The following is a 24,083-nucleotide window of genomic DNA, read 5'->3' as shown; positions in this document are numbered from 1 at the left end:
GTATAGATTACGGTGTGAGTTGCAATATAACTGACCAACAGACAAGAAGATACAATACATATACGGTGTGAGTTGCAATATAACTGGCCAACAGACAAGAAGATACCACACATATACGGTGTGAGTTGCAATATAACTGGCTAACAGACAAGAAGATACCACACATATACGGTGTGAGTTGCAATATAACTGGCCAACAGACAAGAAGATACCACACATATACGGTGTGAGTTGCAATATAACTGGCCAACAGACAAGAAGATACCACACATATACGGTGTGAGTTGCAACATAACTGGCCAACAGACAAGAAGATACAACACATATACGGTGTGAGTTGCAATATAACTGGCCAACAGACAAGAAGATACCACACATATACGGTGTGAGTTGCAATATAACTGGCCAACAGACAAGAAGATACAACACATATTACGGTGTGAGTTGCAATATAACTGGCTAACAGACAAGAAGATACAACACATATACGGTGTGAGTTGCAATATAACTGGATAAAACATGTGATAACAGAGGATGTTGTTATTGCTAACTTAGGGCAAATCTACACAATTAACAATATGCACTCTGTCCACTGCGTGAATCAAACCCCGGATTTTAGCGTTGTAAGTCTATAAACTTACCGCTGATCTACCACGTGACAAAACACCGAGTATTTGGATAACGTGACAAAGTTTATATATTGAAGGAAGGTGACGATTAACATTATAATATTCCACTTTATTATCTAATAAATAAATACATATATATAAAGATGAGGATAATTTGTGACAATTAGATGTAAAACTTCTTAAAGTTATAATTGGGTGAGACAAAAAAAAATTATAAAATAAAGAGTAGACAGCTGGACGAATCTTAGGTTCCTATGTAGAATTAGGATAAAAATTATTAATTTTTTTAATTAAAGTTCGTTTTTGGACGATTCCGAAGATTTCATTTATTTGTTCTACAAATAAATCGTATTCCAATGAGATGTGGTTCTTTGTATCGCATACTTAAATTTTAGTTTTCTTGTACTACGTTTGATTACCATAAATTAAATTTATAGTTTTGTTACCACAAATGTACTCTGTATTGTACATATCCGAAGACCCAGAAGCTCGAGTGGTTTGGGATAGTTGGCTGTTCTTCTGCAGCGGGTCACGAAGAAGAACTCCGAGTTACTGGAACCTCTGGGTCTCTGTATATCTACTTTAATCTTTCTGTGGTCTTTTGTGCTAACTCTTTTAAGGTGGCTGTGATCTGCATTGGACAGCTAAGTATAGAGAAGAAATGACAAGCACTCCATAGCCTCTCGTGTGTGTGTGTGTGTGTGTGTCGCAAAATATAACTATTTGTATTTCGACGATACACAATAATACACCGGAAACACTTCTAAATATTCTTAAAATTCAACATTTTGTTTCACTGTCAAGCCCGAACAATCAGGAGCGCCCAGCTCACTTCTCTTGCTGCTATGGAAACGTTTTCGTCTTCGTTGCTAATAAATTGACATTTTCTCCACCCTTATAAAGATCCCTCCTATGATGAGATGACTTATAGTTTTTGAAGTGATTACGCTCCTAGGTTTTTCATTTCGCACCAGATATATCAAGTGACAGGACTGAACCTTATATTTGGACCATAATTTATGTCTGACTGCTTATCAGCACAGAATTATCAGCATAGAATTATCAGCACAGACTTCAAAATTTCTTACTCCTCTAACAACCTAGAGAAAGAAAATATTAGAAAAAAATAAAAAAACATCAGACTTGGTATCTTTCTAAAGGTTTCAATACATTACTATCTTCCACTCGTCTGTCCGTCTGTTTGCCAGCTGTGCTGAAATTCACACCGTACAAGTGTGGTATTTTGCCGCCTGTTTGCCAGCTGTGATGCAACTCACACCGTATATGTGTGGTATCTTCTTGTCTGTTGGACATTCTCTAGGATATGATAAAATATCTATAGGGAAGACATTCTCTAGGATATGATAAAATATATATAGGGAAGACATTCTCTAGGATATGAAAATATATATAAAAAAGACATTCTCTAGGATATGATAAAATATCTATAGGGAAGACATTCTCTAGGATATGATAAAATATCTATAGGGAAGACATTCTCTAGGATATGATAAAATATCTATAGGGAAGACATTCTCTAGGATATGATAAAATATATATAGGAAAAATCATATCCTAGAGAATGTCTTCCCTGTAGATATTTTATCATATCCTAGAGAATGTCTTCCCTATAGATATTTTCTCATATCCTGCAGGGTATCTACCATATAGTTTTCCTTATATCTTAAAAAAATACTTATCGTAATTGTTTTTCTTATATCCTACAGGATGTCTACCATGTTGTTACATTTCTATAGGATGGTGGATATTTATATCTTAGTGCAACAGCCAGCTTACTGTGATTTATTATCTTAAATATCCTTTTTTTAGGTGGATTGAGGATTTGTGAATCTCAGTGAATCTGAATCTAGCGTTGTAAGTCCGCAGACATACCGCTGTGCTACTGGGGGGGGGGCAAACATCTCATAGATCTTCGATGAAATTTAGTCATTTCCTTTTCTTCAACAAATATGTCAACCAGTGCATAAATATAAGAGCGTGGGTTAACATCGTGTTTGTTTGTTTGTAATTAAGCACAAAGCTACGCAATGGGCTATCTGGGCTCTGCCCACCACGGGTATCGAAACCCAGATTCTAGCGTTGTAAGTTTGCAGACATACCGCTGTGCCACTGGGGGAGGAGGGCGGGTTAACATCTATTAAGCTGAAGTCAGTGCCAATTTCACCAACAATTGGTTGTAAAATGTTGTCTCTATAATGTGTGACATGTCCACATAAAGTAGAAGTACATGGACATGCTTATTCCTACACATTCTATACTTCCATCATTGTCACATGCCTCGCATTTCTACATGTAAATGAGGTTGGATATGTTTCCAAACTCTCTCCCAATAGGCCTATATGTTTTTCTGTCTGTAGAGTGAAACGCAACTTGTCTATAAAAGGAATGTTGCTCCTCATGTTATTCATTCATTAAATGTGCTCTTAGCAACATTTTAGGCGAACTGCTTTGTGCCCCGCTGTGACAAAAATTACTCCATTAGTCGTCTGATATACAGACTGGCCTTGTGAAGTTTATTTCTAATCGTTTGTACACCGATAAGTTCCCCAATTATGGCCGCATACAACTGATTGTGGCTTGCCGCAATGAACTATTAATGGTCATCTGTATGTGTTGCGGATGATAACTGCCTTGTTCAGGAACCCGAGCAACTGATTCACTGAACTGGAAGCGGTTCCACATTCTGATAACAATACTTTCAAACACGTGAAATAGATTCACAATATTTTGCTATGGTTAACGTACTTCGGTTCGATGGAATGAAACTTTCAAATGCTCTTGAAGTCTAGTATGGTATAAAAAAAGGTTAGAGCATTTTAAAGTATTTGAATTACCTCAAAATCATTTGCTTGTGAGATCATATGATGCCAAAAAATAATGAACTACCCGATTTGTACAACAATAGATAAAGGGGTGGGGACTTATTTTATAACAACCATTTGTTTGTGAGATCATATGATAACAAAAAATAATGAACTACCCGATTTGTACAACAATAGATAAAGGGGTGGGGACTTATTTTATAACAACCATTTGTTTGTGAGATCATATGATGACAAAAAATAATGAACTACCCGATTCGTGCAACAATAGATAAAGGGGCTTATTTTACAACAATATTTTTTTTCTCTTTCATAGCTGTAATGCTACAAAATACTTTAACTGTTTTGTGCAGCGTAGTAGTTATCCAACCGTGAGCTGTTGGACTCCATATTACTAAAATATAAAAGATAAAAACGTTCATTCTATATTGACTTGTTGTAACTATTTCTTGAGTTGTAGCAATTATGTGTCTTGGCACCAAGCTTGGTTGTTTTATATCATTGCCCGTTTAATGGATGAAAGACGGTATACTCTATTCTATAGCATTATTATTATTATAGAATATGTTCTAATCACATCATAATTTACATCAACGAAGACGTCATTTCGATCTTTTACCTGACTGCAGGGTCATTTTTAATTTATAAAGCTTATATATATATTATGACATAAATAATGCACGGGAAGTTTAACTGAATAGTGTGATAACTTCTGAAGTTCTGACAGTTTTTTTTCTTTCTTTCTTTATACGTGGAGAAAGAGAAAATTATGTTTTGCAATATTTATGTTTTACTATTAATATCTGTCGTTTATTACAATAAACGGTTCGTATTTTTTGTAAACTCAAGCATAGATGTTTTAGGTTCTTTACTTGTTTTGTAAACACTTATTTTTAAGAGCAGCAAGAAGCTAGATATCAATACAAAAATAATGTAAGATAGTTTTAACTCCAATGAGACATTTCTTCAGTTATTGAATTTCATGATTCCTCTAAAGCAGTTTAACCACAGCAGGCGTGAGTTTGATCCAATACTAATCTCATCAACTTGATCATACGTAAAGCCATTACACACACACAAATAAAATAATCGATTGTTTAACTGGGAAAGACATCAACTTAAAGAACATCAGTTTACAATGAAATAGTTCTTGTAACGGGATGTTAGTACAAAGAGATTGTAAACTGAACCTTCACTGATTAGCTGTGTTTATCAATAATCGTGACTGATGCTATTGATCTTAAGAGAAAGTTTGTTTTATGAATATCATCCTTGTCGTATACATAGTGGTTAGTTGCCACAAGACAGCGAGTGCTATCCGAACGCTACAACCGTATGGAAAGGATTCTACGCCATATACATACACAGTTTCAGGAAGGGAGCCAAACAGGTGTGACTTCCTTATAAGATTTGCTGATATGATTTGTTATTGTTTCTTAAATTAAGATGTACAATATCACAACAGTTAGTAGAGCTAAAGATCAATAGTAGTTTATGATTCACGAGAATCTCGTGACTACTGATTTGAAGCCAGTGTTGAACGAAAAGGCTTACTTGCCTCCACTGACATTGTAAGCATATTACGATTATTCACGTTCATTTTCAACCAAGTTTGGAAATAACTTATTTGAAGAGGATATGACCTTTAAAACAAAATAATGCTAAGCACGTCTTGTGAAAATAAGAGCCTGTACATTTACAATATATGTATGTGTTTCTCTTTCACAATGAAATGTTGGACTAAAGTGGGCACATGAAAGTGTCGAAAGTTGGTGTTATTCTGCAATAATGGATTTAAAGTTTATTTCAGGTTGCTTTACATGGCATCGCAGACCTGGCTCCAGATCCTTTCCCTTTAAAGGAGGAGGCAGTGGAGATTTTGTGTGGGTCACCGTACAGTGATATGGATTTACTCGAATAGTAAGATAGCAAATACGTTTTTCCCACCTTCTTCTTAGCAATTTAAAAAAAAAGCATAAGATTTTTTGTTTCTGAATTTATAATATAATTTTTAAATCACCAAGAAGAATGAACTTGAGTGGGCCAGAGTGAAATTTCTAAGTGCACGGCCGACCCCTATACATTATTAGGATACATACGAATCTTTAAAACTGTAACGTAGTTAGAGTGAATGGTAGGATAAAAACCTAAATATATTTACTTTATTAGAACGCTCACTATTTAAATTAATTCCTTTTCGATTTAACTTATGAAGGAAGATTAGCAAGATCACTGACAAGAAGTCAGTATCAGGGTTAGTAGTACAGTAGTATCTCATTGAAACACCCAGAAAAAATGAATTTATGACACTAACTTCTGGTTGATAGGGTAAACATAAATAAAATGGTGAACATTCCCATTTAGTTCAAGAAATAATGCTTCACCCCCCACAGTTGTACAGCGGAATGTCTGTGGACTTACAACGGTAGAAACCGGGTTCGATATCCGTGGTGGGCAGAGCACAGATAGCCCATTGTGTAGCTTTGTGCTTAATTACAAACAAACAAAAATCGAAATGGTGCAGTGCACTGGATAAGTAACCAGGCAACTAGATTAATTTTCGAACGACCTAGAACTATTCCCCGATTGTTTACTATGGGGTGCTCTTTGTTTCATCTCTGAGAAAATAATGATGTGAACTTCAAATAATTTTCTGGGTCCTCTTCGCTTGAGTATCTCTTTGGATCTCTTAATTGCGCTCCATTTATAAATTGTTCACGAACCTATCTTATCCTACAAGGCTTATCTATTTGACTTATCTCTAATTATTTGATGTCCTCAATTTGATGTTAAAAACTTATTTGTTAACATTCCATTTCTTTTTCTCCTTTTTTTTTTAAGAGGATCTGGTGAAATTCTATTTCATTTTGATATTATTTATAATCTCAAATGATGAGAATAACACTATTTGTAGCGATATTTGTATATATATAACTATAAGTTATCTCGAGGAGATACAGTGTATTCTTTGTGCTGAGACCATAAAATAAAATATTCGAATAACGTCCAATCGGATGCGGGTATCTGTAAAATAACCTCCAACCCAGGAATAAGTGAAGAATTCCTTGGGCTTCCCCGTTTTCCTCTTGTACCTGACTTGTGTTTATAGTGTACGTGCGTCGGCCAGTTCGCGAGAGGCGCGCGAGAACTTCACAGAATGGTGAACACGTGGTCGTGTGGAGGTTGGGAGACCAGGGGTGGAGAACCATTACTTGACACTGCATGTCCGTGACTGTAATTTGTATCAAGTAGTTTGAGAACATCCCGTGAAAGCAAGTAGGGCGGGTACCAAAAAGAGTCTGGGGACAGAACTTATAAGCTAGCGATCAGTCACGAAAGTAAAATATTAGGTTGACAAATGCTGAGACAGTGTCTGCACCTGCTTCGACTTTGGTCAAACGACAACAAATTGACAAGGCCACGTCATTCGCGAATATAATCCTTTAGCTATTACAGAGAAGGTAAGTGCAGATATCTTGATTAGTTAGCAGTAAACAAAAAAAAGAAGCTTTTCGAGTATTATTACATGTCCTTATATCATATCACGGATCAACAACGCATACTATACGTATTAGTTTAGAATTGTTATTTTTAAATGTATATGGACAGAAAAACAGTAGCTTAGATATCAAATATTATCTTTGTCAAACGACAGCAGAATATGTGGGAAACACTTGTTTTACGTGACTCAGAAGTTATCCAAAGGGCTACATTTTTTGAAACAAAAATTTAGTTTTTATTCACGTTATAAGTTTTCGAATTTTTCACTTCTAAAGTGTAGAGGTTGGTCAATGTTGATTAAAAGCTGTGGTAAAGTTTCGTTTCTTGTCATTTAATTTTTCAGTTCGGAGATACACTTAGGGAAGGGAAACTAGAAATGCAATGTTTTTGAGTTTTTATCTATTTTTGCTTATTTTCACACTATCTAAGCGACGTGATATCCCCAGAATCGTGAATCAGAAGAGCATTATAAGTGCATGTGGATTATTTGATATTTTTGAAAAATGAAGTTGAAGGTTTAAAATTTTTAACTTTAAATGTTATCGGTATCTGATTAGATAAAATTATCAGTGGGGTTGGTTTGTTTTACATGTAACTGATGAAAGATATTCTTTAAGTTACATTTCATACGTACCATGTACTTCAAGTATTATTTTGTTAATTTAAGTATGCACTCGAAAGTTTTGCAAAAATAAAGTAGTAGGCTTGTCACTCTGTAATGTTTTAATGCGTTGATATCCGGAATTTTTATTATCCACCGTCATTATTTAGATTCTTCAGTTGTACAAACTTTGAAACGAATATATATATGTGTGTTTGTGTTAGTGATAAAGTGTGTATTTTAGTATTGTAGTGTTAACGTACTGTGAAAAATACAAAACCTTTAAATCTCATAGTTTGTAAGTTATATCATCGCAGAGAAACGTTTTTTTAGCACTGCAATTATGATCATTACTTGGAGTAATTTCACTTCTCGTGTCAACTTTATCAAAATAAAGAGTCTAGTTAAGTTTCTTGGAAATTTCTAAGCTCTTCAATAAGTTTCGGTTACAGTTGTAATTGTCTTTAATTCAGATTTAGGTAAAACATAGAATGAACCTTAAGAGTTATTGAATTAGCTCACTTTAAAATGTTATGATGATATATGGCAATATTGAAAAAACAATCAGTCGTTACTTGAGGTTATCTTCACATATTGTGAATCTGACATTGTTTTAAAGTATTTGTATTACATGTTCTATGGCCTACCTGTGGGCATTTTATACTTCTTTCAGTTATGTGTAAAATATGAAATATTAGAGCTATGCTTAAAAACAATTATTATCTTAGTATTTTCTGTTATAAGATATTTTGTTAGCCTGTTCTGTAGCATTCTTGGTTTAGGAGAACAAGGACACGTAGGTAAACCACTCCTGATATAACAGACTCATGAAATTGGTGAGCAAATTACTGAATTAACGTAGGTAGTGGTGAAAGCTGCAAGCCTTGAGGACATTTAGACAGCGTGATTCACAAACAACTTAAATTGTAATATATGTTTTAGTGAAACTAGGTGACATCACTATTATGATCGACAGCACATTACTGGTCTACATGACTCAAATTGTACACAAAAAACACTAACAAATCATGTATCATTTCACGTAGTCCAGCTCAATTACAACTCTTGTCTATTCCGTAATTCTAATATCGAAAACCCAACGGACCGATGAGAAGACACATATTGACAACCAGGCAAGTTCAATGTATTATACGTAAGACACTAGTTTACAGTGAACTTCTAAAGACAATTAAACTTAATAAACGTACGTGAAATTTTATATTTTATAAGTTAATGAAAAGAAAATGCAGTAATAAGAATTAATTAGTTCTTTCTCATCAGCTTATTCCAAATGACCTTAAAACCAAAATGTACACAACTAAAATGTTTCAAAATAACAACTCGGAGGGACATGGAACGAACATTATATAATAAAAGTACAAATCATCATCAAAACAAAACTTAAAGTAAATTAAAACGTAATGAAAAAGCATTTTTACTTTATTGAAAGTACAGTAACAAAACATCACTTCTAAATATTCGACATCATAACGAGATACGATGAAATATCTGTACAGTCTAATTACCACAATACATAGTGAAAACACATTAAAATATTCAAACATAAAAACATAGTTTAAATCAATATGAATGCTATAAAGTTTATAGCGAAACAAAAATGCAAGTCATACATCAAAACAAACAACATGTAAATAGATAATGATGGATACAAATGGAGAATAAGAAAATAAATCAGAAAATACAATAAAATTAAATGTTTTTGTTTGTTTGCTGTTAAGCACAAATCTACACAATGGGCTATCTGTTATTTTCTCACCGCGGGTATCAAAACCAGATTTTTAGCATTATAAGTCTTCAGACTTACTGCCGAGCCAGCATCGGGTGAAACTAAATGAAAAACAGTGTTGAACAAAGCTATAAAAATACATAACTTGCAAAAGGAACTCGAAATAATGCACGGTAATAGAACATAAAATAGATGTTGAATGTGGCTACGTTGCTGATATTCAAGTTTATGAACTCGTCATGAATGGGGAGTTTTATAACCTCTTCAAAGCCCAGCTTGTGGTTCATGCTTAAGATGTCCTTCAGGATGGCCAAGTTTACAAAAATAGAATGATTCTCTTTATTTCTCTTTTAGGAGTGTAAGTGAGGGGCATAAAAGTTGAAGTTTATGTAATCGCAAACCAGTCACTTAAAAAGAAAAATCATTTGGTCACAGGTAACCTTAATGGGTCAGAAGTCCAGTTACTGACAACACACAAACTAGTAACACATGCCATTCTGTCGTATCTAGTAAAGGTAAAAATAGAATGTTAATATTTATACCATAATCGTTCAAACAAAATCTTTATAACATATTTTCACCGCTGTTGTAAAACCATCTCTATCATAATACTTGAGCTAACTGCTAACTAATTTGTAGTTACAGGCTTCCTTAGAAAGTTGGTCTGTAACTATGTTGGCACATGGTAAAGTATGTTTCTGCAATGCCTCCGTGGGCGGTACAAACTCTTAACTTACTATACTCATATCTCTTAGTCAGTGCATAAACAATTAAAACTAAGAGTCTGTTTGTTGTTAAGAGCAAAGCTACACAATGAGCTACGTGTAATGCTCTTTATTCTGCGGATTTTGAAATCCGATTTTTGTACTTATAAAGTCCTCAGACTTACCGATGAACCACCAGGGGAGGGGGCAAACTGAAAGTATAATACAGCTTTATCAAGACTTTTAGCCATCGGACCAAAGATGGTAAATGTGAAAATACACTTACTAAATTAAAGTTATATTTGAAGTACGTGCAGGAAATAACCAAGGAATAATGAGTTACTCTAGCTATCTATCTTTACAGCTATACACTAAAAATAATTTCTGTACAGAAAATTATGAAATACTGAGATATGTTCGAGCAAGAAACTCATTGGCTAAACATTATCAAAATAATAAATTAGTAAGTAAAAAAATGACAAAAACAGCTGTGTTCCACACTCATCAGCTATTCCCATTGGATTCAGCTTGAACTTAAAACACAATTTTATTTGTAGTCGAATACGAACGGTTGTCATTATATTAGATGTATATTGTTAAGTGTCTCTTTAGATATATTTATATATATAGGAGCGTGTGTATAAATAATATGAGAGAATTTGCTTCGTTTTCGAATTTCGCGAAAAGCTACTTGAGCTATCTACGCTAGCCGTCTATAATTTAGAATTGATAAACAAGAGGAAATACATGTACTCAACATCAGCCGCCGCCAACTATTGGACTCTAATTGAATAGTAGGATTAACCGTCACGGTACTATGCTCCCCACAGCTGAAAGGGCGAGCATATTCAGAGATGAGATTCGAACCCGTGACCCATAGATCGAGAGTGAAGCACCTTAACCGCCAGGCCTAAGATGAAATAAATATATTTAACAGTAAGTAACTGGAACTTGCCTAATGCTATCCAACTTGTGGTTTTTGAATTTTTTGGTCTCAACTAATGCGAGAACCATTCATGTAGAAAAGGGCTTGAAAAGAAGGGCCATAACTTCCTTTCAGCTAATGTATTTTATGGCATATTAGTGTGTTTTATGCTATATTAGCTATTTTCATCCCTGAATTTGTCATAGGAAATAACTTGACGAATAATGGTTGGTTATATCTCAGATGGCGTGAGTTACAGCTCTCATTTAACTTGTGTGATGATTTAGGTGTCCTAGCTCAAAATACTGAATGTTAAAGGTGTTTCTTAAAGCTGTACTAACTGTTCTTGCATTTGAATGTTATGATAATCTATTAAAATCAACAGGTTCCTCTGGGTTCCGTGGCCAACTCACATTGATCACATTCACATTTTTATTCAGCTAAATATTAATGTTTATAGTGCTACTTTAGCTGGGATCTAGGAAGTTCGGCTTAGGCTTACAAATATAGTGTTATCTTTGTTGTTGTCCAACATTCCTCTCAGATGTTTGTTTCTCATAGGTCCACTCAATAAGATGGAAGTTGTAATGCAATAACTACACCCAGTTTATCCATGTGTTCAATACATGACTGCTTGCCATGGACCCACTTCAGCTTTCAAGAGTCTTAATATTAGCGAAACTAGTTTCGACACATTCGTGCGTTCTCTTCAGTCTGACGATGTATCCAGCAGACTGCGTGAGACTGAAGACGACGCACGAATGTACAAACTAGTTTCTCAACTATCAAGACTTCTGATAGTTTAGTCCATTTACTGTGGCTTTTCGCTCACTATTGCTTATTGTTGGGCTGGTTTATTTATCAGACAACTAGATACGAGCCCCATTCGTTTAGGGCTGAGTGGTTACTATTTCGCAGAGAGTTACCATACCTATTTTACTGTAGCCACTCGTTTGTCTTAGTGATACCTTTCAAAGCTGACGGCATATAAATATGTATCAGCCATTGTTAATTTAGCCATTTTAAGTGTTTTTATGAACACTAGGAAATTTCTACACTGGATAAATTGTCATACAATAACGTCCAGATGTGGCTTTTTGGCTTAACTTGAAAATTGTCAAACAGCTAGTGGATTGTTTTTTGATAGCTTGATAGTTTTCATTAAGTATTGAAGTAATTACAGTGAGTTTGTTCTAAATGATGAACATGGCAAGTATGCACTTGAACATCTGCACAACCCTCTCAACAAGATAATCGACTGAGGTAGTTTGACGAAATGAGAGACTTCATTACTCCCAATTCTTAACATGTCTCTGCAAGTAACTGGCTGTTAAAGTTCACTTCTGAGGCCATATCTATTTCTTTAGGTATTCCAAAGCATGTGATCTTTAACGTGTATCTGTTAGTGTCAAAGTCATGGCTATGGCATAAGCTTCAAAGCACTTTGTAAAGTGCTTGGTATATAAATAGTACAAGTTCCGTGGTTAGTTCCCAGGACACTCTTAAGAGTAGGTGAACCAATGGACCACTTATCAGATTGCTCTGGTGCAGGTAGTATTTGTGCTGAGTTGCAACGCATAATACAATGTTGAAATATTTTCACCACTGCTCTAAATCGTACTATGACTTTTGTTCAACATGCAACATCCAAATTTACTTTCAGCCGAAAAAGTCTTAGCGTCAACAACAGCACGACTATCTTGACTCCATATGCACGTAATATTACCAATACAACACAGTATAACTTATTATTTAAATTCAAAAAGCTGAAGACACCAGTGCTGCATTCATTAATTATTCTTAGTTATACTTTATTCTCTCTTATTTAGCTAACGGTATCCAAGTGAAGTCAGGGCCCTTCACTTTATCACTTCAGCTTTAATGATGCTCATTGCTAGATGTTTAAGTGTGTCTAACACACCTGCCATTTCAGTGGCTTTTTGTAATAAACAATGGATGGGATTGGTGCAATGAGTGAATGGATATGCTCTCACAGGCTGCCATGATAGCCTATCTGCATCCCAATTGTAATTTATCCAGCTGGTGTTAGATCTAGTAAAGGTATATTATGATTCAACATGCTAGAATGCTCTCTGTTTGATTAAATTAGTAAAGTACTGTAGGTAAGTCTGTTCCGTCTGGTCCACCTTGAATAAACATTGGTGAAAGTACTTAATGGCGAAAACAGGTCGAGCAGTCTTTTCTTGATTACGCTGTAATGCTACTCAGTCTGAGTCGGTGTACATTTTGATTTATGATCACACAGTTCTTATCATAATGGACCGTGATAGGAACAATTTTATACCCATGTCACAGGCATGTGAGTCCACAAAAGAACTGACAGTCTGTCCTTGGGTAAATCAGCACTGATGCGTCGACTAGAGCATAATTCAATGATTATAAGGCACACTCACAGTCTATATTCAATAAGACATATACACGTGATGTAGTCAATAAAGGCAATGGTGTAGCTATGGTGAAAATGTTGGTCATGAAGTGTTGGTAATATAATGTCACCTGTATATTAACGAGACAAAAATCCATGTTCGTTCTTATAAATAAAGGTTCAGCAGGCAATAATGTGATTGAAGCGTATTCTCTGTCTGTAGTATTGTCAATTAGGCATACAATGTCACATCTAAACACATGCACGAGCATGTACCAACCTGGGTTTAGTGTCCAAGTTCACCACAATTAATATAATTTTCCTCGCTCTCTCATTTAGACCTGGTCTTCTACACTTGGAATGGAGATCCCATATCTTGATGTCTTTCTGGAGCATTCTGAACTTCCAGTTAATCCTAGTACTATCCAAATGGTAGTTAACTAAAACTGTGTTAATAATAAGTTGACAAACAGCGATTTATTAACATAATAAAAATATTTTATGTAGAGAACATGCTACATGTTTCAACAGAACATTGGTCTGTCTATATTATGTATTATTTGAAGAATACAGATCAGTCTCCCGTTGAAACACATAGTATGTTCTGCACATAAAATATGTTTCATTATGCTTATAAATCGTTATTTGTCAGTTTACTATTGTATTAGAATAATGTGCTTCCGTATACAAATAAAGGTTTGTTGGTCAGTTTAGCAGTTCCTTTTTTCCTGATGTATAACTAATTTGGTCAGAGGTACAGTTGGATGTTGTAATACAGCACACAATTAAATCCTGATTTGATTTGATTTTTATTCTGTAGTATTTCTAGTTATGAAAATCCTATTGTTAAGTTTTTTGTTGTTGTTAAGCATAAAGTTACACAATAGACTATCTGTGCTGTTCCCCCAAGGGTATCAAAACCCGATTTTTTAGCATTATAAGTTTTCAGACTTACCATTGGGCCTCTAGGAGGGGCAAACTTATAGATAACAGGAACTTTGAATATTTCAATGATAGGTAGTGTACTGATTAAAAGAAAATTACTGTCGTTAATGTTATAAGGGTGACTTATATTGGAAAAGTGCACAAAAATATAAATTCACAGACAAATAATATATAATTTTTATTATTTGAGCCCTGTAAGGATTTATTTTTAATTCTTAGATAACTGTGCTATCTGAGTGTACAGTAATCGCTATTTGCTCAATTGATATACGCTTTAGAGAATACGTAACTCCAGCAAAGACAGGATGACAGGACCGTACATAATTAAAACAAGTGAAAACATCGTTAGTCCATCAAACGACTTTCACAAGCTAGTACTGAATCAAAACTAAGATTGCACTGAATCTTAACCTTATTAACAACAAATATTAAGTGAAGATATGACACATAAGTAGAATGCTATCATTCTAGCCACACTAATCAGGTAAATGTTATCAAAATATTACCACTCTGATTTCCATACTAGTGTCTAAACAACAACCTGAATAGGTTAACTTCTCGATTAGTGTATCCCACCAAATCAATACGAGAATAGAACAAGCCTAAAATTGGCGTTATCAAGAACTCTTGAACATTCATAACCCACTGGTTTAAAGTGCATCGATTGACTTTTCAAGATATTAAAACTCTTGGTGTTTATATTTTTAACCTAACCTCCACCTTATTTGGCATATTAAAGTCCAGGAATATGTAGATTTTTGATACTCCAAAATTATTGTTATAATAAGTAAGTTTTGTATTAACGTCTGGGAATACAGTAAATGCTGCAACTTTAGAACTAATCTTATAGTAAGTGGGATTAGTATTAACGTCTGGGTATACAGTAATTATTGCTACTTCAAAACTAATATTATAGTAAGTGGGTTTACTATTAACGTCTGGGAATACAATAACTGTTGCTACTCTAGAACTAATCTTGTAGTAAGTGGGTTTTCTATTAACGTCTGGGTGTACAGGAACTGTTGCAACTTTAGAACTAATCTTGTAGTAAGTGGGTTTGGTATTAACGTCTTGGAATACAGTAAATGTTGCTACTTTAGAACTAATCTTATAGTAAGTGAATTTGGTATTAACGTCTGGGAATACAGTATCTGTTGTTACTTTAGAGCTAATCTTATAGTAAGTGGGTTTGCTATTTAAGAATATTAACCAATACAGAAACTAATTTGGCAAGGTTTGTATCTTAAATGTCGTAGTACCAAAGTGACGCGTGACAAAATAAATAAAACTTACTTCTTCAAAGTAAATTTGGAGGTCTCACGGTAGTTCTTAAGTGAAAAGAACAATACCTTTGTTTAGATTTAATAAGTTCATTAATATAAAATACCCGCACTCCGCTGCAGGATTCACAGAGACTCTGATGTACTACTCATGCTTCTCTATTATCTTCAGTTACTTCTATTGCTTCCCCAAAGGTGTTCGTACGCGATAAAAAAAATATTAGTAGAACACCTGCGTGTGGTACCTGAGCGAATGTACCAAGTTTGGTCTCACTAGCTTGTGACTGTGGGTATGAACACAGTTTTAAACATGGCAACCCGGTATAACAGACACATTTTGAGTACAAATACTTTTGTAACGCGTATGCCTTTTTGTAGACACACATAGCAAATTTGGAATTCTAGTCAGCATTTCTTCTCCAATACGAGGTCGGCCAAATAGACTGACCATGTTCACATTTGGTTAACCTGATTCAAAAATAAAATCGCTTCTTTCCAAAATGTTGTTATTGACAAAAAGGAAGAGTACAGGTTGTGTCGAAAAATCAGGAAACAATAAGTAACCAATAAATTATTGATTAATATGATGTGTTCTTTTCATCTTAGATTTGAACTTGTATTAATGTTAAGTTCCGATGAGAGCAAGCTATGTACTTAAAGCGAAACTAAAAATCGCCTTAACAGTCAGTTTAGCTAATTAAATATACTTTTCCCACGTTTCGAGCTATTAAGATAAGAATTTATTGTTTCATCAATGGAGTATTTTCGCTGTTAACGATATTTTCGGCTGCAATCCGAACTACACAGTCAGTGGTGAGCAATTAAAACACTTATAATTGTATTTTTTGTATCAGTAGTAAGGTGTAGCTTATTGGTTAGCTCTTCTGCAGTATGAATCCGAGAGCTGCAAAATCGCATAGAGCATTTGTTTCTTCTATGTGCTATAATAGTGACTGTCAAATGTTACTGTTCAGTCAGATAAGAGTAGCCAAGAATTGATGGTGGGTGCCGTTGACTAGCTGTCTTTCCTCTAGTCTATCAGTTGGGAATCAGGGAAGGCTATACACAGATAGCCCCTGTGCGGCATTACGCGAAATCTTTAAACAAACAAACGTGCCCTGACTTAATAATGTGGATTTTCACTAATTCATGTTTTTCTACACTCCGTTTAAATTTTGACGCTAGAGAATTAAAAAGGAGTTATTTAACTTTACCGAATCGGGGTAGGTTTGAATTAATAGTTTTTGGTAGTTTCGTAAATAACTCACAATTATTTCTGCATAAATATAATAAGATATTATCAGATAATAGCCACATGATAATGATAATTATGGTAATTCAGTTGCTAAATTTAAATAATGTGTACACGTTTCGTAAGTTTATGATATTATATTCAGTTGCAGCATCATATATTCCAGGCTGTTAATTACAGTTCTATTCTCTCTTTCAGTAGCAAAAATAGTGAAATCTTGATCATAAAAATGTCACTGGCATCTTAGTGAGTGACAGCTGTTATCGCTTAATGAGATCTTCGTTCCTGTAGCCACATTTCAGCAGGCGTGCTATCATGTTACAGATGTCGTCATCTACAGTAACCATGAGAAGGCAAGAGTTTTCAATAAAATGTAATATTTCATTTTGGTAATAGTAGTAATCGAACATTAAAATCAAAGGGTAATCTTATGGAATGGCAATGCAATATGATGAAACACTTATATGTTGCAAATGTTCAGAGCATTCTGCAGCTATCCTACGTCTGGCAATACTCAAAACTAACCGTTTGTTTTTTTAATTAAGCACAAAGCTACACAATGTGCTCTCTGTACTCTGCCCACCACGGGTATCGAAACCCATATTCTAGCGTTGTAAGTCCGCAGACATACCGCTGTGCCACTGGGGGGCGGCAAGTATGTAATGAAATCAAATATCATAATGATATTTCAAGTAATAGAGAGTGGCCGAAACAACATACATTCTGATCTTCCATAAAATTTAAATATTCTATTATACCGTGTGTTATTTTGTTCGAATTTCACGAAGCTCGTCCAAAATAGAATCTCTGTTCTCAACAGAAAATATTACTGAAAGAGAACTGCGGAAAGTATGTATTTGTTTTTTTAATTTTGTCAGCTTTTCTGGAGCACACTTCGTAAACTTAATGAATACGGTGAGATTCAGATCAAAAAATATTAATAAAGTGAAAGATATTGAAAAATAAATTTTTATAATAAGATGTCCTCCGATGGAACAGCGGTAAGACTACGGACTTACAACGCTCAAGTCCGGGGTTCGATTTACCGTAGTGGACACAACAGATAACCCAAAGAGGCTTTGCTTTAAAACAACCAAATATAATAAGATATACAATTGTCTTCCTTTTTTGAAACATTATGTCAAAGATATAATATTTTTACGAATCGTAACGATACTAAGCCTTCCACATAATTTATTTTTAAATCAACATTATTCTCTTAGAAAACATATTAAAGTAAGGAAAGAAGTTAAAGTTAAAAACAACACACAAGAAGTTATTTTTCTAAGTATTAGCTTTAGCAATTCTATTTGACAAGGTACAAACGGAAATTATTAGAATTTTCAGTAGACGGTCAACAGACTAGTGGTGGAAGGAAAATTAATAAAAAACGGCCTATAATCCATAATAAGTAGAATATGGTTTTAGACGAGTATTCTTTTTCTCATTCTGCATTTACTTGAAACTCAAACTAACATAATATTAATACTCTCTCTTAAATATTAGAAAGAACAGAAAGTTAAGCATATATATTGAAGTTTTAGTTTCCTATTCACGTTTACAAGTTTGAGAAAAAAAAATGTAAAGTTAACCCGAATAAGATAAAGTCCAAGGCACTGATAACTGTTAAATTAAAAGAAAAGAATTAACCGGTTTTCTTCGACGTCCGAACTTACAAATACACTGCCCCTTAATGGTTCAGCAGTAAGTCTGGGGGCTCATACCGCTAAAGATCGAGTTTCGATACTGGTGGTGGGGATAGCACGATAGATTATTGTTTAGCTTTGTGCTTAACAAAAAACAAACAAATATAATACCCAAATTTACTGTACGCTGTCTAGGGTTGTCTGCAATAGATATTTCGTTTTTTCATAATAACTTTCGTTCTAGCTGTAGAATGGCGTTCTGATAACTTTTTCTTCTCTTAAATGTAGGACAGATATCGGTTAGGATTATTTTCTGCATTTTTACCACATGATACCTACTCGAAGAAGCCTCACATTGTCTGGTTGTTAAGACGCTCGACTCGCAATCTACGGGTCGTGGGCTCGAAACACGTCACCGAAAATGCTTGCCTTTTTCAGCCCTGGAAGCAGTATAATGTTACAGTCAATCCCACTGTTTGTTGGTAAAGAGTAAACAAAGATTTGGATACATTCCCTCTATTCTATCTTTTCAAACTTAGAGTCAGCTAACGCAGAGATCCATCATCTTTTTAGATCTTACTTATTTTTATCAGGAATTTACTGAAATCAGTGTAAATATAACAAATTACTGTTTATTACTGGTAACCAATAAAACATAATTTTAGAAATAAGTTTTTGTCAGTGGCAGCATATTACTTTCTTCCTTCGCCTCTATCAGGTTATTCGTTCTTTCCCACATCTCCGGGTCTTCTCTTTCCTCTTTTATTGAACTCCTGCCTTTTATATTCCTTTCTGAAACACACGCCTAATCGGCACCTTTCTTTGTAACCTTGCAGCTGTTTTACTTATATAGGATCGAAACGTTTCTTTAACATGGGGAATCTTATAATCTTTATATCAACTTTATATCATTATCTAATGACTTAGAATAGTATAATACCCTAATGACTTAGAGTAGTATAATACTCTAATTCATTAACACATGTCCAAAGGCCGGCCGCTTTTCCACACTTTCTCAACTTCAACCGATGTTACCTTTCACCTAACTTCATAACAAAAAATTGTCACAACATTGTTTTTACATTATAGAGAATAGATGTAGTTATTGTGGACCACATTTTTAATGTGCTACTGACAATTTTAAAACTTATCACTAAATAAGTTGCAAAATACTTATTATAAATTCTGTTTGTAATGATCTAATGTAATTATTTGAAATTTCTAGTTCAAAGCTTTTTGTGCAGCTTTTACTAAAATGAGTTATTCAAGCGGGCATATAGCACACTAAATCTTCACTGAGATAATAATTTGTTTGTTTGTTTGTAGTTAAGCACAAAGCTACAGAAAAGGCTATCTGTGCTCTGCCCAACACGGGTATCGAAGCCCGGTTTCTAGCGAGATAATAATAGTAGTACATTACCATTGTAATACTAATATTTATTTGTAAACGAGTTTTAAACTTTTCCTCTTTCATATTGAATTATTTCATATCTTTTGTACTTTGTAATACAGAAATGATGTATTGTAAGGGTACGAATATATTGTTTTCATAAAACAAACAAAGGAAAACGGTTTGACCCGCTATTTATTGTATTTTTACACTGAGAACAAGATATTTTAATCCATTATATCGTATTGTGTTAAAATCTTTAAGTCTGGATGCACTTTGTTAAATTGCAGATCGACAAAAAATAACACATTCATGTAATTTAGAACATATTGCAGTGAAATGAGGTAAGGCATAGATTTTTATTTTTTATTTTGCTATACTGTTTGATTTAGAGTTTTATTCTAAGTTGAATTTCTACATGAAAATTAAAACTGTTTATAAATATTTGCAAACAATCGTAGAAAATATCTTATCGTTGGTCGTGAGATGCTTTAACTGTGCTCATTTGAACACTACGTTAGAAGTTATTTTTCAACCACTATATTAAATAATGATGTTAAATAACGTAACACTCTTTTCAATGGAATTAAAAATTAGTTTTATAGATCCTATTAGAATTTTGTTAATATAAAGAGAAAAAAATCTCCAGACTACTTGATAGATGACTTTAAACTATTGCATTAAATGTTCCATGTAATAGGTATTTACATTTTGAATTATATAAAAGATAAACAGTTATTTTTTATTATTTTCTTTATGAAAAACATTTTGTGGAATTATTGATATTTTTATGTATGTATATCTCTTTATATTTTGATATCAGTATATGGAATTCGCGATATTGAAGTTTAGAATAATATTTGTCTAGCAAATGCCAAAATTTAACGATTAAACATAGAATGAAAACGTTGTTATTTTCTGAATTTTTCAAAACATCATTATTGAGTACGTTTGCAGAGATTTGTGTGTACACAGATACTTCGGTAATCTTTTCTAGTAATGTTTACGATTATTTAATAAATACAAAATCTGTTGGCGCTCAATCTCACACGATAACTGTTCCATCTTATGTCTTCAATATTTCACCAGCTTAATCATAACCTTTTGTGTGTGTCCTGATTGATCTAATATGAAACAATGCTTTGATAAATTTTTCAAAACTCCTGACCTTAAACAAAATTTTCAGACCTGGGTGCTACTGTTTTTCTTTAAAGAATGATGCTTCTGTTAATACATATATATAGGTAAGTAAATAGTACTAATACTATAAATTATATCTAAAGTATATAGGACGATAAAAATCAGCACTATGCAACATTGAAGAAAGTTAGTATAAGAACCAAAAATTAGATCTGTATTATGATATTAACAACAAAGAAAGCTGTCCACTGCCACTTTCTGTCATTATCCTTTAACTCACAATGGAAAATGTCTGTGGTCGTAGCACCAAAAGGCGTTGCGGATATTCCATCTACGAGACATAATCCAAACGCGAATGTTAAACTAGATTAGCTGTTACGGATGATCAATCTAGGGTTAGGAGTTGAGTGCTTTGATCCACAACGTCATTTGGCTGGAACTTTGACCATATAATTATATATTTCTTTTTCTTTAGAGCGATTTCAACCGTACTTCTTTTCGCGTTCAGATTTTATCATGTTGTGGCTGCGTTTCTTGTTTCTCGCACAAAATCGGCAATGTGTGTATATATACATATATATATTTCTTGGGGTGAAAAAGAAGAATTATATCGATATGGGACAAAACATTTAGCATGTTGACCCAAAAGCGATTTGAAAACACAAATCCTCTCGCTTTCTTATGTTTCACATGCAACACTATCTATTTATACAATCATATGTCAAAGACACATTATTTAAGTTGACATCCCGCCTATTCGCTGATTTGAAAAATGATTGTTTAATAATTTACCATAATGGTGATGCCATTAATCTTGACCTATTTAAAATACATACTTGGCTTATTTATTAGTCTGTCTGTTACTTGTTTATGTAATTATAGTCCCTATTAACTATATTATCTCAGTGAAAATATAACTTTAAAACCTTCTTTGTTTGGGTGTATTGTAAACAAAGTCCTCAAGCATAAGTCACCTATCCTGTAAGTCATACATAGTAGATCAAGAAAACATAGATCTTTTAAGCATGTATATTATAATTACTTTACGAACGAGAATTTCATTTTATTTTTTGTTACATCCCACAATACTTATTTATTGCACTCCATTATCAGTCAACGTTGTATTCCTCAAGGAGTGTCGACCAGTTTAACAAGGAGGGGTGGGTGCTTTTTTTTTTCATTGATATAATTGGTCGTAGAGGGTATTGTTCTGTGTTGTGCTTATAGTATCCTTCTACAAGATATATAGGGTGATACACCCACCTTGCTTATTTTTTGCCTATAAAATACACCTGTCACACATCACAGTATAACGTTTTGGGGAAATGTAGATCAGTTATAAACAAAAACTATATTCCTGGAAGTATGTTTTTTCTGTGTTGCTTTTAGCCTTACCCCTAACCTAGTTTTTTATTATCATGTGACTCTCCTTAAAACATTCGTGGTGTTATTGTGGTAGTCCAAGCATCTGTTCTTTCTGGTGCATTCTTACCATTTTTACTATAGGTTCTATTTGTATTTATTTTCCAACGTTGAAAATGTGTCCGTAAAATCACCTAATAAGTATGAATTAAAAATCATTTCCAAGAAAAATTATTAATTGATTTGAGTTTTAGATTTTTCTTCTCTAAAACCTAGATCTTTTAGATGTATAGAGTTGGTAAAAGATGAAGGGTTGAAATAATTGTTGAGTACGGGCCTCCTCTTAAAGTAAGAAAGAACTTCCATCTTTGACGTCAGAAAATCATAAAGAAAGAAGATAACGAGTCTTTGTTTTAGAATGTTTTTTTTTCTATCTAGGAAATATATCTTATTGAAAGAGGAGGATAGAGTGGGTGTAAGGGTTCGAAAATATTGCAATAAATAATCTCTGTTGTGTATGATGAAAACCTAAAACTTTACTTAACTTTACTTGTAACAGTGGAAGTGGATAGAATATTGAACTATCTGAGTTTACGAACTCGAGAGAGAAGACTTTATTTATCTTGACTACAAAATGCAATTTACTATTTTTACATCATTTAACTCACGAACATAATATTTTACAATCATGGTCAATTGATTTACTTTTAATGTTTTGAAAAAAGTTTTAGTTAATATCCAAATGTTAATGTATTTTTTGTTTTGCAACCTTATGCACTCCAATATGCTGAAGGTAAATTTACCAAGTTGTTATGTCATCATATTCTTTATTTTGTTCAATGTTTGGTTTAATTGAGTGGGTCAGGTGAATTTCATATTTTTATTATGTTACGACGCAATCATTTGACATTTCACTGACACAAAGTGTTGCCAAACATGGTTCTTAGTTATTATAATAGAGAAATACCAAATTTTATAATACCTTTAATACGACTGTTTAAACTCAGATTTCTAGTTAATTCCCCACAATTGCATTTGTTCCAACAAACAATATCAAAAATGATGTTATATAAAAATGCTGATTGAGAATGGAGAATGAAAATGCCTGAATCTGTGTTGTTCATCTTTGCCTGTTGTAAATGTTTCAAATTAGATCAGAAGGATTTGGAAATTATAGAACAAAAATATATATTCTATTATTTAAAAGTAGGATCTTGTCGTAAAATCCATGACTATACAAAATACTTATTTCTCGTTTTAATCCTGAACATACGTGGAGCAGATTGTCCTATAACGTCTACTTATCAACATAGGCAGGAACACAAGTGTCACTATACCAAAAATGCAATCAACTTTGTTTGTAACTCATTCTTTATAATAATAAAAAAATACAATCCAATTTATGAAAGAAACCTTGTGCTTGTTTTACCTAGATAGATTTCTTTTTCATTCCTTCTGCTTGAAATTTGTAGAGAATTTCCTAGGAAAACTATAAAAATACAGACATTTTAGATTTATGAATCATAATATTTGTAAAAAATTCATTATCACAGTAAAGTTTTAGACAGTTCTAGTTTTAATAGGTTGGCATTTTAAAAGAAAGACCACGTTTAAATAATTAAAATAGTAAACAGGGATGTTCTATTCCAGTATGATGTATACGTTTTTTAAAGGTAACTAAAAACTACCTCTCCCTTGAAAATGGCCCGGCATGGCCAGGTGGTTAAGGCGC

The 24,083-nt window shown here is 33.6% G+C and overlaps 1 protein-coding gene across 2 annotated transcripts in view; it reads left to right on the top strand.

The window, feature by feature from the left end:
- LOC106473372 (brother of CDO-like) overlaps positions 1-24,083 on the top strand; it is a 114,938-nt gene that overhangs the window by 31,899 nt on the left and 58,956 nt on the right. The window contains exon 1 of one of the 2 annotated variants that reach the window (XM_022402839.1): positions 6,603-6,933. The exons of the other annotated variant lie outside the window; for it this stretch is intronic. The gene's annotated coding sequence lies outside the window, so the exon portion shown is untranslated. Of the gene's footprint in view, positions 1-6,602; positions 6,934-24,083 lie in introns of those variants that run through there. 2 annotated transcript variants of the gene reach the window in all.

The sequence above is a fragment of the Limulus polyphemus genome, unplaced genomic scaffold, assembly GCF_000517525.1.
Source record: "Limulus polyphemus unplaced genomic scaffold, Limulus_polyphemus-2.1.2 Scaffold129, whole genome shotgun sequence".
In the NCBI taxonomy this organism is placed as follows: Eukaryota; Metazoa; Arthropoda; class Merostomata; order Xiphosura; family Limulidae; genus Limulus; species Limulus polyphemus.
This window is presented reverse-complemented; position numbering and strand designations above follow the sequence as displayed.